Here is an 18,107-nt window from a genome sequence, read left to right on the forward strand (position 1 = left end):
CAAATGTTCCTGGAAAATGTGGGGTAGGTGCAACATATGACAAAACAATTACAAGGGTTTGAGTGAGAGGACTAACTGKTGTGTCCAAGTAGCCACACACCTCCAAAGTGTGCACTGTTCCTAAGTAATTTCAAGAGTCTTCAACTTAAAGGTGCTTATTTGCGCCCTCTATCTGTGCCATTAAGGCACTAAAGCAAGCACACTTGTAGTTGTTTTGTTTGGAACACAACCCCGCATCACCGCCATCACACAATTACTGTTGTTGTTTACGCAATCCAAAAACTGTCCATTATAAATCGCAATTTGGGTTAGGTGGGCAACATTTGAAAGCTTGTTTTAACAATCTTACAGTGTTAGGCTTTCACATATCAATTCAGAGAACCAGTTCATAATTTTGGTGTGCATAGAAATTAATCATGAGTGGATTCAGGTGAGTGTGCTACAGCAAATTTTCTTCACAATAGACAAACATAGGCTCATTCTGTTCAGAACTACCCAGGGTATGACACCATGTCATCTTGTAACTGTACATCAAACATAGTGATCATAAACGTTGACACTGTTTATGGCATGAGTTCTATGATATGGAAATGTTAAGTCCAAATGTGGTTTTTGGGTTGCTTATATGACATCAAAGCAGTATTTATTATTTGGTATTTTATTAGGATCCCCATTAGCTGTTGCAAAAGCAGCAGCTACTCTTCCTGAGGTCCATGCAAAATATGAAACATAATACAGAATGACATAATACAGAACATCATTAGACAAGAACAGGTCAAAGACAGAACTACATACATTTAAAAAAAAGTCACGCATAGCCTACATATCAATGCATACACACAAACTATCTAGGTCAAATAGGGGAGAGGCGTTGTGCCTATACGAGGTGTTGCTTTATCTGTTTTTTGAAACCAGGTTTGCTGTTTATTTGAGCAATATGAAATGGAAGGAAGTTCCATGCAATAAGGGCTCTATATAATACTGTACGYTTTCTTGAATTTGTTCTGGATTTGGGGACTGTGAAAAGACCCCTGGTGGCATGTCTGGTGGGATAAGTGTGTGTGTCAGAGTTGTGTGTAAGTTGACTTTGCAAACAATTTTGGATTTTCAACACAATGTTTCTTATAAAAAGAAGTGATGCAGTCAGTCTCTCCTCAACTATTAGCCAAGAGAGACTGGCATGCATAGTATTTATGTCAGCCCTCTGATTACAATGAAGAGCAAAACGTGCCGCTCTGTTCTGGGCCTAGGTCTTTCCTTGCAGTACTGGACCACACGATTGGACAATAATCAAGATTAGACAGAACTTGCTTTTTGGAGTGTGGTGTCAAAAAAGCAGAGCATATCTTTATTACGGCTAGACCTCTCCACATCTTTGCAACCATTGAATCTATATGTTTTGACCATGACAGTTTACAATCTAAGTTTAGGSCAAGTAATTTAGTCTCCTCAACTTGTTCAACCGCCACACCATTCATTACCAGATTCAGCTGAGGTCTAGCACTTAAGGAATGATTTGTACCAAATACAATGCTCTTAGTTTTGGAGATGTTCAGGACCAGTTTATTACTGGCCACCCATTCCAAAACAGACTGCAACTCTTTGTTAAAGGTTTCAGTGACTTCATTAGCTGTGGTTGCTGATGCATATACGGTTGAATCATCAGCATACATGGACACACAAGCTTTGTTTAATGCCAGTGGCAGGTCATTGGTAAAATTAGAAAAGAGTAGAGGGCCTAGAGAGCTGCCCTGCGGTACACCACTCTTTACATGTTTGACATTAGAGACGCTTCCATTAAAGAAAACCCTTTGAGTTCTATTAGATAGATAGCTCTGAATCCACGATATGGCAGAGGTTGAAAAGCCATAGCACTTAAGTTTTTTCAACAACAGGTTATGATCAATAATATCAAAGGCTGCACTGAAATCTAACAGTACAGCTCCCACAATCTTCTTATTATCAATTTCTTTCAACCAATCATCAGTAATTTGTGTCAGTGCAGTATATGTTGAGTGCCCTTCTCTATAAGCATGCTGAAAGTCTGTTGTTAATTTGTTTACCAAGAAATAGCAATGTATTTGGTCAAACACAATTTTTCCCAACAGTTTGCTAAGAGCTGGCAGCAAGCTTATAGGTCTGCTGTTAGAACMRGTAAAGGCCGATTTACCACTCTTGGGTAGCGGAATTACTTTGGCTTCCCTCCAGGCCTGAGTACAAAGACTTTCCTCCAGGCTCAGATTAAAAATATGACAGATAGGAATGAATAAAGAGTCAGCCACCTTCCTCAGTAGCTTTCCATCTAAGTTGTCAATGCCAGGAGGTTTGTCATTATTGATCGTTAACAAAAAAAATTCAACCTCTCCCACACTAACTTTACGAAATTCAAACTTGCACTGCTTTTCTCTCATTATTTGTTTTTTATGCATGAATATAATTGCTCACTTTTTGTCGTGGACATTTCCTGCCTAACTTTCCTCACTTTGCCAATGAAATAATCATTAAAATAATTGGCAACATCAAATGGTTTTGTGATGAATAAGCCATCTGATTCAATGAAATAYGGAGCTGAATTTTTCTTTCTACCCATAATTTCATTTAAAGTACTCCAAAGTTTTTTTTCCATCATTCTTTATATCATTGATATTGGCTTCATTATRAAGTGGCTTACTTACTGCGAATTGAGAAATGATATGACTAAACTCAACAAAAAGAAGAACTTATTTTTGTTGAGTTTAGTCACATAATTTCTCAATTTTCAGTAAGTAAGCCAGTCAGGTGAACAGCCAGACTTATTAGCCACTCCTTTTCCCCATGTCTTTCAAGCATACAGTTTTTMAATTCCTCATCAATCCATGGAGCCTTAACAGTTCTAACAGTCAGTTTCTTAAGAGGTGCATGTTTATCAATAATTGGAAGAAGCAATTTCATAAATTCATCAACTGCAGCTTGATCCTCAACGTCTTAACTTTCAAAATACATTGAGTCCTGTTAATTTRCAGCATTTCCCTCACTCAGACCAACAAACATTTGCAAAAGTTGCCCAATAAACAGGAAGGATGGGGGAAACTTCATGTCACGAGTGGTGCTCATGTTCAGAATGGCTGTCAGTCAAAACCCATACAGAACTGTGAAGTGCAGAGCCTGAGCTCTGACGTTATGTATAGCGGTTTACTTTACAGCCACTACGTTCCAATTTAGGCGCTACATGTAACAGAATTATTGCCCATGAATTTCGGACTTTGGAATTTCAAAAGATTCAACTTTTTTTGTTCAAAGTACTAAAGGACAGTACTTGGCGAAGATTCATAAAACATCTTGAATTAATTTCCCCCTTGTCTTTTCACTTAAAGGTACATTTTCTTTAAAGTGGAACTGACAGCATTTTAGCAACATGAAATCTTATTAAAAACCTATCCATATACACCCCCAGGAAAAATATGACACCTTTTAAAAAGTTTTCTGACATGCGAGCASTTAGATATGGTCATTTTCACATTTTCATAAAYTCTTAGAATGGTTGGGAATGACATATACTAAGGCATTTGTGAAAATRCTAGTATAGAGTGTGAAAGCAGCTGTGCGTTTGGACAATTAGTAGACACTGCAGTAAATAAAATCCCCCAAAAGCAGACCACTATAGCTAATCAGAGCTACAGTAGGCCTTCATACAAACAAGCCATTTGCCACATGGGCCTACCATTATTCACTTTGAACTGAACTGTGTGTTTACAGGCAGTTGCAACAGCGCAACTTTAGATCATTAGAACGCATTCCCCAAAAGCCACAAAATACACCTGAATGGATTTCTGCAGATATGTAAACACCACAGGAGTCCTATTACATTTGGGAACTTTACAATCCTATTGATCAAAGGTAGGCTCTCTCTCGCTCAGTTATGCACATCAACAACAACAAGATCAACAACTAACGCTAGCCAGAGCTAAAACCAACTAATGCTAGCCATGAGCTAAAATATAGCGAAGGAACATTAGATTAACTTTTTCAGCTAGTTGGCTGTCAATATTCCACTGATAAACGATACCTAATTGTAGACTGCTCGTCCTTGTGCAGCTTGCCTGCCAATGCATGCTTGTTCCAACCAAGCACCCAAGCTATCTGGCTAAAGTTGGCTAGCTTGCTAGCTAGCTACTTCCAGAAACAAATGAGAGAACACCTCACTTTGACTATTTTACTTGCCATAGCAGAGTTTTTTGACGAACTATTACTTATTTTGTCTTTGTTTACTCACACCGGTCATATTCAGCAGGTGTTGCGCATTCGTAAATTCATCAGTTATTCTACGCTCTGGCACACTCAGATGAGAGTGCTCTGAAATTGGAGTAGATAGCCAGAGTAAATTTGCGAACACAAGAGATATGTTAACTGGATAACAGTCGTTCAAGTTCTTGCTAGCTAACCAAATGACACCTGCATCTCTAGAAAAAGTCAGTCACTCACCCACTTCTCCAATGGCATGACATGACTCCTCCTAGCAGCTACCTAGCTATCTAGGTAATGTTCGGCTCCATGTTTTTAGCTTGCTACATGAATAGATATTCAAGCGTATTAGCCACATTATGACTGACTTGTGATCATTGCCTTTGCTAGTTTGATTGTATTGACATTCCCAGCCCTAGTTACATTTGTCAGTTTTTGTCCAAAATATTAAGTCATTGAAACTGAAACAGTGCATCCCAAATGGAGGCAGCAAACAATGTACCAGGCCAGCTGGGATTTACAACCTGATAGCAATATTTTTTGGGAATCCCAATAAATATATTGGTGAATTATATTAATTATGCATTAAACTGCATCCATCTATTCTGCCAACAATGCCTTTGTGTACATCATAGAATGTTGAGTCAAATATAACCTATTTTTAAAATCTTTATGGTTTTGTAATATCATGATTGTCTGTTTATTTCATATCTGAAAAGTAGTTAAAATGCTGTCAGTTCCACTTTAAGTCAGTTGCACAAAACATTTTAAAGCAATTTTCCCCTTAAATTAAGTGAAAATGTTCTGGGTGCCTATGAGGTCCCCAAAGTGCTTTATTCAGTATGGATATCATATAGCTATATATCGATRTCTTTGGCGAGACTTTCAGTCCGTGAACCAGGCCGCCCATCTCCATGGTAACCGGAGACTCTTTTTGCCATACATGCCTTCAAACTACAGTTTGCCCWTACTTAAGTTTGCCCTTACCTAAGGAAAACGTTTGAGGGGCTCTGCAACAGGAAACACTATTCCTTAAGGTAAACCCAATATGTTTTATTCAACCGGGCGCTGTACTACAGTAATAAGAACTTGAATATCGTCACAAAGACAACAAGTAAATATATATWTWTTTTTTCTTCATGTTTTACAGTCCATTACACTACTAAAACCCCTTTAACCGAAACAAGTTATTTCTCCCTGATAAAATACACTCATTTGTATTTGTATATCAATACAGTGTTCATTCATATACAGCCAGGTGATTGTGTACCTCCAGGTTATTGCACCCTATTACTATCTACTTTCTATCTTAGTTTACAATCATTTTGTGAGGTACAGTATATCGTGGGACACAGAGTCAGGACACAGATTAAGTTGTAAGTTGTGATGACAAACATAGTGTAGGTCCATGTTGCCCATTCTCTGGCACGACACAGAGACAAAGGGGATGCGACACCCAGCCTCCTGGTTCCTCAGGGAGATAAGTGTCATTATATGGGCCTTCCTTCACAAGCCTTTCCCCTTCCTGTAGACACCTCTCCCCTGCTCTGCTCCCCTTTCTGATGTTATCACAGTCCTAGACCCAGAGTGGCTCTTTGTGGTCCATGGCCCTGTCTTCCGCTAGYACACGTGTGTGTCACAATCTGTCAAGAGGCCAGACTCCATTTCCTGTATATTGGGTGTGTGTGTGGAGGGTTGTGGAGAACAGGAAAAGGAAGTGAACAACACAGACCAGAACTGAGCCAGAAGGTGGGAGAGAATGAGTACAACATGTATCCCCTGTCAAATCAAATCAAATTGTATTTGTCACATACCTACAAGCCCTTAACCAACAATGCTTTAAGAAGTTAAGAAGTTAAGAATAATTTAAAAAAAACAAGTGTTAAGTTAAAAATAGAAAATAGAAAATAAAAGTAACAAATAATTAAACAGCAGCAGTAAAATAACAAGCGAGGCCACTCCTGATGGTTGAGGTAATTGAGGTAATATGTAAATGTAGGTAGAGTTAAAGTGACTGTGCATATATGATAAACAGAGAGTAGCAGCAGCGTAAAACAGGGGTCTGGGTAGCCCTTTGATTAACTGTTCAGGAGTCTTACGGCTTGGGGGTGAAAGCTGTTMAGAAGCTTTTTGGACCTCAACTTGGTGCTCCGGTACCGCTTGCCGTGCCGTAGCAGAGAGAACAGTCTATGACTAGGGTGGCTGAAGTCTTTGACAGTTTTTAGGGCCTTCCTCTGACACCGCCTGATATAGAGATCCTGGATGGCAGGAAGCTTGGCCCCAGTGGTGTACTGGGCCATATGCACTACCCTCTGTAGTGCCGTGCGGTCGGAGGCCGAGCAGTTGCCAAATCAGGCAGTGATGCAACCAGTCAGGATGCTCTCGATGGTGCAGCTGTAGAACCTTTTGAGTATCTGAGAACCCATTCCAAATCTTTTCAGGCTCCTGAAGGGGAATAGGCTTTGTCGTGCCCTATTCATGACTGTCTTGGTGTGTTTGGACCATGATAGTGTGTTGGTGATGTGGACACCCAAGGAACCTGAAGCTCTCGACCTGCTCCACTACAGCACCGTCGATGAGAATGGGGACGTACTCGGTCCTTCTTTTCCTGTAGTCCACAATCATCTCCTTTGTCTTGATCACGTTGAGAGAGAAGTTGTTGTCCTGGCACCACACGACCAGGTATCTGACCTCCTCCCTGTAGGCTGTCTCATCATTGTCGGTGATCAGACATACCACTATTGTGTCATCGGCAAACTTGATGATGATGTTTGAGTCGTGCCTGGCCATGCAGTCATGAGTGAACAGGGAGTACAGGAGGGGACTGAGCAAGCACACCTGAGGGGCCCCCCTTGTCGAGGATCAGTGTGGCGGATGTGTTGTTCCCTACCCTTACCACCTGGGGGTGGCCCGTCAGGAAGTCCAGGATCCAGTTGCAGAGGGAGGTGTTTAGTCCCAGGGTCTTTTGCTCAGTGATGAGCTTAGAGGGCACTATGGTGTTGAAAGCTGAGCTGTAGTCAATGAATAGCATTCTCACATAGGTGTTCCTTTTGTCCAGTTGGGAAAGGGCAGAGTTGAGTACAATAGAGATTGCATCATCTGTGGATCTTTTGGGGTGGTATGCATATTGGAGTGGGTCTAGGGTTTCTGGGATGATGGTGTTGATGTGAGTCGTGACCAGCCTTTTGAAGCACTTCATGGCTACAGACGTGAGTGCTACGGATCAGTAGTCATTTAGGCAGGTTACCCTAGTGTGCTTGGGCACAGGGACTATGGTGGTCTGCTTGAAACATGTTGGTATTACAGACTCATTCAGGGACAGGTTGAAAATGTCAGTGAAGACACTTGCCAGTTAGTCAGCGCATGCTTGGAGTACACGTCCTGGTAATCCGTCTGTTTCTGCAGCCTTGTGAATGTTGATCTGTTTACGGAGAGCATGATCACATAGTCGTCCAAAACAGCTGGTGCTCTCATGTATGTTTCAGTGTTACTTGCCTCTAATTAATTTAGTGTGTCTGATAGGTTCATGTCACTGGGCAGCTTGTGGCTGTGCTTCCCTTTGTAGTCTGTAATAGTTTGCAAGCCCAGTCATTAGGTTCCACATTGCAGACAGTGTCAAGAGGAATGTTTATTCTACTCCAGATTTGTCTTATTTACTGACATCCATAGACTTCCATAGAAATACAGTATATAGATGCAGCATTTTATGGCTTTCTAACCCTCTATGTTATACTGTACTGACAATATTGGTTATAAATAAGTGTGCGTATGTGTGCAGCCTCCACTTGGCTGTTGTGTGAGTTACAGCTTGCCATGAGCTGGCTTTGCATCCTTGGCTGGGCCTGGGGTTCTTATTTMAATGGATGCCTAAGTAGAGTTTGACTTTGAAGGCTTTCATCCTGGGGCAATGCTATGGCATTTGACTTCTGGCCAAAACAAAAAAAAGCAGCATCAGACCTCTGGGGTCACTGGGATCACTTATCGCCGCTGAAAATAACCAATGGCAAGCCACKATATGGGCATTCTAAAAGAGGTCTGACATTAGCAGGTGCCCTGAGGTGGAATTGAGACAGCTACTGAGCAGGTCAATGACCTTGGACCCCAGATAACTTTTTTTTAATCAAAACCTGGGGGCTTCACTTAATAGAATGTTCTAGTGCGGTTTAAAAAAGAAAATAAGCAATGATACCCAAGTCCAACTATAGCATGATACATAAGAAACTTAACAACAAAATACATTTGCAACAACATTTAGAATTGGTGAACAATAATATTAATGTTCCTTTGTTTTAAGCTCCCATAGTATGTACGTGCTCAGTGAACACACATGAATAGAATGAACCACATAGTAGGAAAAATTACTTATCCTCTATCTTCTATGTTTGGTTACATTGGAACAATCTGGTTATTAGGATAKATATAAGAAAATGAAGAGCAGTAACCTTCAGTAATGGGAGACCGCTATATGTCAATTTTGACACTAACGTTATCCACCAGAAATCTTACCTAAGGTCACCATTTCATTGAGGAACATCAAGTGACACAGATTTCCTCTCCCGGACTCTCTTTTGAGATTGAGCTGTCATTTCAGATGTACTGTATATGTAATATTTTATTCACCAGACTGATTTAACTATGCATTTGAAAACAAAATATAATCGTCCATAAAGGAAATACAAAGTCTGTCTACGGAAGTAGAAATATTTGCTAAAAATGGCAAAAATACTTGCCTTGATTGCAATTCTATGCATGTATTGGCAAAAAAGTTGTAGGCCACTGAATACTGGCTCATTTGAACTAAAGACTATCCCAATTGTCATTTCATGTGCTATGTAATAGCCTTTTGAATTACCTAGTGGACTGTAAACCAATATMATTTGTGTTTTATTATTTATTATTTGTCATTCAATAATAAGGGACTGACAAGTTAAGTTCACAAAAAACGGCAACATTGGTGGTCTTCAAGATGCCTTAAGTAACAAAGATCAATCACATCACTGAAAATAACCCCTGAATCCATAACTCCTTCTCACCCCAACCCSCACCACCATAACACCATACCCTCAGAGGCTGTGTGACACCAGCAGGTGCTCTTTGTCACTGGACATTTAGCAAAGGCACTTGGTCTCCAGAATAACTATACCCAAGGGCCCCCTCTGTGCCTCCTTTCTTTTGTTTTCTGACCTCTGCCCAATGTCACTGTATGTTCCCATGTCAAGATGTCTAAATTAAATATACTATTCAGAGATATTGAAACCTAGAGAACCACAGCATCTATTATTCTATATAATAATTATCATACCTGATGGAGATCATTCTAACCTTAGAGCCTTGGATGTGGTGAAAGTCAGGGCTAAGGCAGTCATGTCTGATCTAGCATGCAATGATGTAATTTGTTCTATGTAACTTAAAGGTACAAAACGTATAATTTTTCATTCAAATAGCTCTAAATGGTCATAATAAAGTGGCAAGGATCAGATAATAAAATGCTTTTGAGATTACACTATATGATAAATTCAGACCCCAGTTTTGCCTCTCCCAGGACCCCAAATCGGGTACGATTTGGCGGGGAAATTTGGCCTGTGCGCTCTTACGTAAGAGGTGCGGCTACTTGCCTCTCCCAGGACCCCAGACCCAGACAGTCACCCCAGAACAGGACGACATTACAGAGAGGAGGGGAAAAAGTTTCAGCAAAGACCATCATGTCGACAGCAGACAGACAGCAAACTACCAGCAAAAATAATAAGGGTTGTGGAAAGACCAGGGTGATAAGGATGGAGTGGATAGCAGCTTATTTTGGAACTGATAGACCGTAATGGAAATACACTCAGTTGGTGAGCTGTCTGTCTGTCTGTCTGTCTGTCTGTCTGTCTGTCTGTCTGTCTGTCTGTCTGTCTGTCTGTCTGTCTGTCTGTCTGTCTGTCTGTCTGTCTGTCTGTCTGTCTGTTACAGTGCATTCGGAAAGTGTTCACACCCGTGGTAAATTCAATTGATTGGCCATGTTTTGGAAAGGTACACATCTGTCTATATAAGGTCCAACAGTTGACAGTGCATGTCAGAGCTTGAACACTTTGTCATGATGAAAACCTGCTCCAGAGCGCTCAGGACCCCAGACTGGGGCGAAGGTTCACCCTCCAACATGACAAGGACCCTAAGCACACAGCCAAGACAACGCAGGGTGGCTTCACACAAGTCTCTGTATGTCCTTGAGTGGCCGGCCAGAGCCCGGACTTGAACCCTATTGAACATCTCTGGAGAGACCTAAAAATAGTTCCCCATCCAACCTGACGGAGCTTGAGAGAATCTGCGGAGAAGAATGGGAGAAACTCCCCAAATACAGATGTGCCAAGCTTTGTAGCGTCATACCCAAGAATATTCGAGGCTGTAATCGCTTCCAAAGCTGCTTCAACAAAGCACTGAGTAAAGGGTCTGGATACTTAATAAATGTAATATTTCAGTTTTTTATTTTTAATACATTTGCAAAAATGTCTAAAACCTGTTTTGCTTCGTCATTATGGTGTATTGTGTGTAGATTCATAGGTAAAAAAACGATTAATACATTTTTGAATAAGGCTGCATTGTTTTTTATTTATTTTATTTCACCTTTATTAACCAGGTAGGCAAGTTGAGAACAAGTTCTCATTTATAATTGCGACCTCGGCAAGATAAAGCAAAGCAGTTCGACGCATACAACAACACAGAGTTACACATGGAGTAAAACAAACATACAGTCAATAATACAGTAGAAAAATAAGTCTATATACAATGTGAGCAAGTGAGGTGAGATAAGGAGGAGAAGGCAAAAAAAGGCCATGGTGGCAAAGTAAATACAATATAGCAAGTAAAACACTGGAATGGTTGATTTGCAGTGGAAGAATGTTACAAAGTAGAGAGAAATAATGGGGTGCAAAGGAGCAAAGATAAATAAATACAGTAGGGAAAGAGTAGTTGTTGGCTAAATTATAGATGGGCTATGTACAGGTGCCAGTAATCTGTGAGCTGCTCTGACAGCTGGTGCTTAAAGCTAGTGAGGAGATAAGTGTTTCCAGTTTCAGAGATTTCTGTAGTTCGTTCCAGTCATTGCAGCAGAGAACTGGAAGGAGAGGCGGCCAAAGGAAGAATTGGTTTTGGGGGTGACCAGAGAGATATACCTGCTGGAGCGCGTGCTACAGGTGGGTGCTGCTATGGTGACCAGCGAGCTGAGATAAGGGGGACTTTACCTGGCAGGTCTTGTAATGACCTGGAGCCAGTGGGTTTGGCGACGAGTATGAAGCGAGGGCCAGCCAACGAGAGCGTACAGGTCGCAGTGGGGTAGTATATGGGCTTTGGTGACAAAACGGATGACACTGTGATAGACTGCATCCAATTTATTGAGTAGGTATTGGAGGCTATTTTGTAATGACATCACCGAAGTCGAGGATTGTAGGATGGTCAATTTACAAAGTATGTTTGGCCACATGAGTGAAGATGCTTTGTTGCGGAATAGGAAGCCAATTCTAGATTTAACTTTTGATTGGAATTGTTTGATGTGAGTCTGGAAGGAGAGTTTACAGTCTAACCAGACACCTAGGTATTGTAGGTGTCACATATTCTAAGTCAGAGCCATCCAGAGTAGTGACGTTGACAGGCGGGCAGGTGCAGGCAGCGATCGGTTGAAGAGCATGCATTAGTTTTACTCGTATTTAAGAGCAATTGGAGGCCACGAAGGAGAGTTGTATGGCATTGAAGCTCGCCTGGAGGGTTGTTAACTTCTTGCAACTATAGGGGGTGCTGTTCCGCATTAGCATATTTGGGTCTCCAAATTAAACTGCCTCGTGCTAAATTCTTGATCGTACAATATGCATATTATTGTTATTATTGGATAGAAACACCTTCTAATTTCTATAAGAAGTTGGAATTTTGTCCTGAGTGGTACAGAACAATTTCTACAGCACTTTTCATGACAGGGTTCAGATTTCAGAAATTTTACCCCTGATCTGGGGTCTGTTTTTAAGCGACAGTGAATGCTATGAAGAAACCGACACTGCCTACGTCTTCCTCTGGTGTCTGTACGTCATCACGTTTTGAATGAAATCTAATGCACAATCCCAGCCATTATAAAACCACAAAATTTTAGGGACCGCCCTTTCTCGTCGTGCGCCTGAAGCGTGAAGGCCATCGGACTTGCCTCGTTCCAAATCGTTTTCTAACCAGCAATATTTCTCCGGTCATGTTTTCAGTCGTTATAGTTGTTAAAAACATCATAATGTAGTTAATTTGAACCGTTTTATAGCAATTTATATCCGTTTAGTGCGATTTTGAGGAATTTCTTTGTTGTGCACTCTGAAAGTTTGGACACGTTTTGGGGTCCCGTTCGATCGTTAGTGGATATTTCGAAGGACAGAGGACATCTATCGACCAAAAGACGTTTATAACATAGAAAGATACATTGCCCAAGAATCTGATGGAAGAACAGCTCAAGTAAGCACATATTTAATATGATAAATCTGTTTCTGTCGAAATATTTTAAACGCATATTTCGCCATTTTTTTGGTATAGCTTCACTTGCGAACCCTGTATTGAAAAGTAAGGATAATTTTAAAAATGTAAATCAGCGGTTGCATTAAGAACTAATTTGTCTTTCGATTGCTTTCAACCCTGTATTTTTTAGTCAAGTATATGATTAGCTTTCAATTAAACTAGATCACTCTGATAGATGACGTCAGACATGAGGCTTGATTTCCTAGTATTTTTATTGTGTAACCACGGTTTTGTATGGCTAAATATGCACCTTTTCGAACAAACTGTATATGTATATTGTAAAATGATGTTACAGGAGTGTCATCGGAAGAATTCTGAGAAGGTTAGTGAAAAAATTAATATATTTTGGCGTGATTACGTTATAGCGCTCTTTGGCTGGAATCGATGCTCTGGTAACGTTTGCACATGTGGTATGCTAACTTATCGATTTATGTGTTTTCGCTGAAAAAACGCTTAGAAAATCTGAAATATGGTCTGAAATCACAAGAACTGGGTCTTCCATTGCTATGCTTTGTCTATTTTTATGAAATGTTTATGATGAGTAAATTGGTCATACACGTTGCTCTATCTAGTAATTCTAGTCGATTTGTGATGGTGGGTGCAATTGTAAACTGTGATTTCTACCTGAAATATGCACTTTCTAACAAAAACTATCCTATACCATGAATATGTTATCAGACTGTCATCTGAAGAGGTTTTTTCTTGGTTAGTGGATATCAATATCTTAGTTGAGCCGAATTTATAGCACCTGAAGGAGTAAGAAACTGATGGAGTTAGAATAGTGGTGTATTTTGCTAACGTGTTTAGCTATAAGATTTACATATTTTGTCTTCCCTGTAAAACATTTTAAAATCTGAAATGGTGCTTTATTCACAAGATCTGTATCTTTCATCTGTGGTCTTGGACTTGTGATTTAATGATATTTAGATGCTACTATCTACTTTGAAGCTATGCTAGCTATGCTAATCAGTGTGTGGGGGATGGGGGGTGCTCCCGGACCCGGGGTAGAGGCTCGTTAGAGGTTAACACAGTGTCCAAAAAAGGCCAGAAGTATACAGAATGGTGTCGTCTGCGTAAGGTGGATCAGAGACTCACCAGCAGCAAGAGCGACATCATTGATGTATACAAGAAAGAGAGTCGTCCAAAATTGAACCCTGTGGCACCCCCATAGAGACTGCCAGAGGCCCGGACAACAGACCCTGAATGTAACAAAACGTGGAAAAATCAGGGTCTGAATACTTCCAGAATGCACTGTCTCTATCTATCTCGCTTGTCATCTGACGTTAAATCATACTATGTTGCAGGAAAGCGTTATATATTCTGATGACTTGTAGAAAGCTGGCCGAGGTAGCTAACTAGCTAGCCAAGGTAGTTGGCAAGTTGCTAAGCGTGAATTCACTATTCAGAATCTGTCAGTATGTTTACAAATCACATCTTCATGGATCCATGTTGGTCTATGCAATGCAGCTAGTTAGCTAGCAAGCAAGCTTCAGCATGTARCTAGTTAACTAGCTAGGTAGTTAGCTGGCTATGTAGGCATTCGTTAATGAGCAAGTCACTCGTCACCATCACATTTCATTGCATTTCAATCTTTGGTCTGGCCAAACTCTAAAATTACTTATCACTGTAAAGGGATAAGATCACAAGGAAGATATTGACTTTTCCCATGATTCAATTAATATTTGACCAAATACAGTGAGCTCCRAAAGTATTGGGATAGTGATAATTATTTTGTCATTTTGTACTCCAGCACTTTGAATTTGGAATGAACCAATGACTATGAGGGTAAAGTTCAGGCTGTCAGCTTTAATTTGAGGGTATTTTCATCCATATCGGGTGAACCGTTTAGAAAGCACAGGCACATTTTATACATAGTCCTCCCATTTTAGGGGACCCCAAAAGATCCCATATTCATAGCACACAATGACTACATCTAGCTAGTGACTCTACAAATTTGTTGGATGCATTTGCTGTTTGTATTGGTTGCGTTTCAAATTATTTTGTGCCCAATAGAAATTAATGTTAAATAATGTATTGCATCATTTTGGAGTCACTTTTTTTGTTGTAAATAAGAATAGAATATGTCTCTAAACACTTCCACATGAATGTGGTTGCTACCGAGATTATGGATAATCCTGAATTAATTGTGAATAATGAAGAGTAAGAAATGTACAGATGCACAAATGTCATACCCCCAAGACATGCTATCCTGTCACCATCACAATCATTTTTGTGGGGGTATGATATTTGTGCGTCTGTAACTTTCTCTCTCATCATTATTCACGATTCACTCAGGATTACAGTACATGTAATCATGGTAGCATCCACATTAATGTAGAAGTGTTTAGAAACAAATTCTATTATTATTTWAAAAAACATTCTATGCCAAAGACATAAGAACTAGCTACTGCCACATTGTACAACAAAATGTCACTCAGATGATAGAGATAGGAAGACAGTAATGTTACTGCTACTACAGAAAATGTCTAAAAGGTTGGATATACTAGGATGTTGATTTGTGGGTGGTGGAGTTTGATGATTCATTGTTGGGTGTTTGTATACATCTGAATAAAAACTAAACCACTGATTTGATCATCTTATTCATACAATGGTGTTTATGAAATACAGGCCCATATCGCTAGTAATGAAGTAAAAGCTGTCATTTGCAAAATCGTTTTTATTGCTAAAGTATGAACATTTCTGGCACTAGCTTGGGTTCAAATGTAAGATAATATAATATATTGATATACAGTCGTATGAAATTTGGGCACCCCTGACAATTTCCATGATTCCATTGATAAATAATTGGGTGTTTGGATCAGCAATTTAATTTTGATCTATCAAATAACTGATTTTGAGCAGTGTTTTGGGTCGTTGTCTTGTTGAAATATCCAGCGCCGGCGTAACTTCAACTTTGTGACTGATTCTTCAACATTATTCCCAAGAATCTGCTGATATTGAGTGGAATCCATGCGACCCTCAACTTTAACAAGATTCCCAGTACCGGCACTGGCCACACAGCCCCACAGCATGATGGAACCCCCACCAAATTTTACTGTGGGTAGCAAGTGTTTTTCTTGGAACGCTGTGTTCTTTTGCAGCCATGCATAACGTCCCTTGTTATGACCAAATAACTCAATCTTTGTTTCATCAGTCCACAGCACCTTATTCCAAAATGAAGCTGGCTTGTCCAAATGTGCGTTTGCATACCTCAAGCGACTCTGTTTGTGGCGTGTGTGCAGAAAAGGCTTCTTCCGCATCACTCTCCCATACAGCTTCTCCTTGTGCAAAGTGCGCTGAATTGTTGAACGATGCACAGTGACACCATCTGCAGCAAGATGATGTTGTAGGTCTTTGGAGGTGGTCTGTGGGCTGTTTTTGACCGTTCTCACCATCCTTCGCCTTTGCCTCTCCGATATTTTACTTGGCCTGCCACTTCTGGCCTTAACAAGAACTGTGCCTGTGGTCTTCCATTTCCTCACTATGTTCCTCACAGTGGACACTGACAGCTTAAATCTCTGCGATAGCTTTTTGTAGCCTTCCTCTAAACCATAATATTGAACAATCTTTGTTTTCAGGTCATTTGAGAGTTGTTTTGAGGCCCCCATGTTGCCACTCTTCAGAGGAGAGTCAAAGAGAACAACAACTTGCAATTGGCCACCTTAAATACCTTTTCTCATGATTGGATGCACTTGTCTATGAAGTTCAAGGCTTAATGAGCWCACCAAACCAATTGTGTGTTCCAATTAATCAGTGCTAAGTAGTTACAGGTATTCAAATCAACAGAATGACAAGGGTGCCCACATTTTTGCATAGCCTATTTTTCACATCTGATTTAATTYCATACAACTTAATATTGCTACACTAAAAATGTTTGTCTGGACAATACCCCAGTGTTCAGCTTTTATTAGAAAATGAATGGCATGCCATTGTGATCATTTTCTGTGACGACAGAGTAAATTATTATGCAGCCTCAGAGGGGTGCCCAAACTTTTTCATACGACTGTATTTACAGTACCAGTCAAAAGTCCAAATATATTTTAGATTTTAGATTCTTCAAGGTAGCCACCCTTTGCCTTAATGACAGCTTTGAGCACTCTTGGCATTCTCTCTTGAAGGAGTTCCCACACATGCTGAGCACTTGTTGGCTATTTTTCCTTCACTCTGCGGTCCAACTCATCCCAAACCATCTCAATTTGGTTGAGGTCAGTGAATTGTGGAGGCCAGGTCATCTGATGCAGCACTCCATCACTCTCCTTCTTGGTCAAATAGCCCTTACACAGCCTGGAGGTGTGTTGGGTCATTGTCCTGTTGAAAAACAAATGATAGTCCCACTAAGTGCAAACCAGATGGGATGGCGTATCACTGCAGAATGCTGTGGTAGCCATGCTGGTTAAGTGTGCCTTGAATTCTAAATATATCACAGACAGTGTCACCAACAAAGCACCCCCACACCATCACACCTCCTCCTCCATGCTTCACGGTGGGAACCACACACACGAGAGCATCTGTTCACCTACTCTGCATCTCACAAAGACACGGTGGTTGGAACAAAAATCTCACATTTGGACTCATCAGACCAAAGGACAGATGTCCACCGGTCTAATGTCCATTGCTTGTGTTTCTTGGCCCAAGCAAGTCTCTTCTTCTCATTGGTTCCTTTAGTAGTGGTTTCTTTGCAGCAATTCGTCCATGAAGGCCTGATTCACGCAGTCTCCTCTGAACAGTTGAGGTTGAGATGTGTCTGTTACTTGAACTCTGTGAGCATTTATTTGGGCTGCAATTTCTGAGGCTGGTAACTCTAATGAACTTATCGTCTGTAGTAGAAGTAACTCTGGGTCTTCCATTCCTGTGGCGCTCCTCATGTGAGCAAGTTTCATCATAGAGCTTGATGTTTTTTGCGACTGCACTTGAAGAAACTTTCACATTTTCCGCATTGACTGACCTTCATGTCTTAAAGTAATGATGGACTGTCGTTTCTCTTCGCTTATTTGAGCTGTTCTTGCCATAATATGGACTTGGTCTTTTACCAAATAGGGCTATCTTCTGTATACCACACCTACCTTGTCACAACACAACTGATTGGCTCAAACGCAATAAGAAGGAAAGAAATTCCACACATTAACTTTTAACAAGGCACACCTGTTGAAATGCATTCCAGGTGACTACCTCATGAATCTGGTTGAGAGAATGCCAAGAGTGTGCAAAGCTGTCATGAAGGCAAAGGGTGGCTACTTTGAAGAATCTCAAATATAAAACATATTTTGATTTGTTGAACTCTTTTTTGGTTACTACATGATTCCATATGTGTTATTTCATAGTTTTGATATCTTCACTATTACTTTACAATGTAGAAAAAAGTAAAA

The 18,107-nt window shown here is 40.4% G+C and overlaps 1 protein-coding gene across 1 annotated transcript in view; it reads left to right on the forward strand.

Moving 5' to 3' along the window:
• mctp2a (multiple C2 domains, transmembrane 2a) overlaps window positions 1-17,376 on the forward strand; it is a 919,923-nt gene extending 902,547 nt beyond the window's left edge. The window contains exon 24 of the transcript XR_011474194.1: window positions 17,320-17,376. The gene's annotated coding sequence lies outside the window, so the exon portion shown is untranslated. The remainder of the gene's footprint in view (window positions 1-17,319) is intronic.
• The last annotated feature ends 731 nt before the right edge of the window (window positions 17,377-18,107 follow it).

This window comes from Salvelinus sp. IW2-2015, linkage group LG26 (assembly GCF_002910315.2).
Source record: "Salvelinus sp. IW2-2015 linkage group LG26, ASM291031v2, whole genome shotgun sequence".
In the NCBI taxonomy this organism is placed as follows: Eukaryota; Metazoa; Chordata; class Actinopteri; order Salmoniformes; family Salmonidae; genus Salvelinus; species Salvelinus sp. IW2-2015.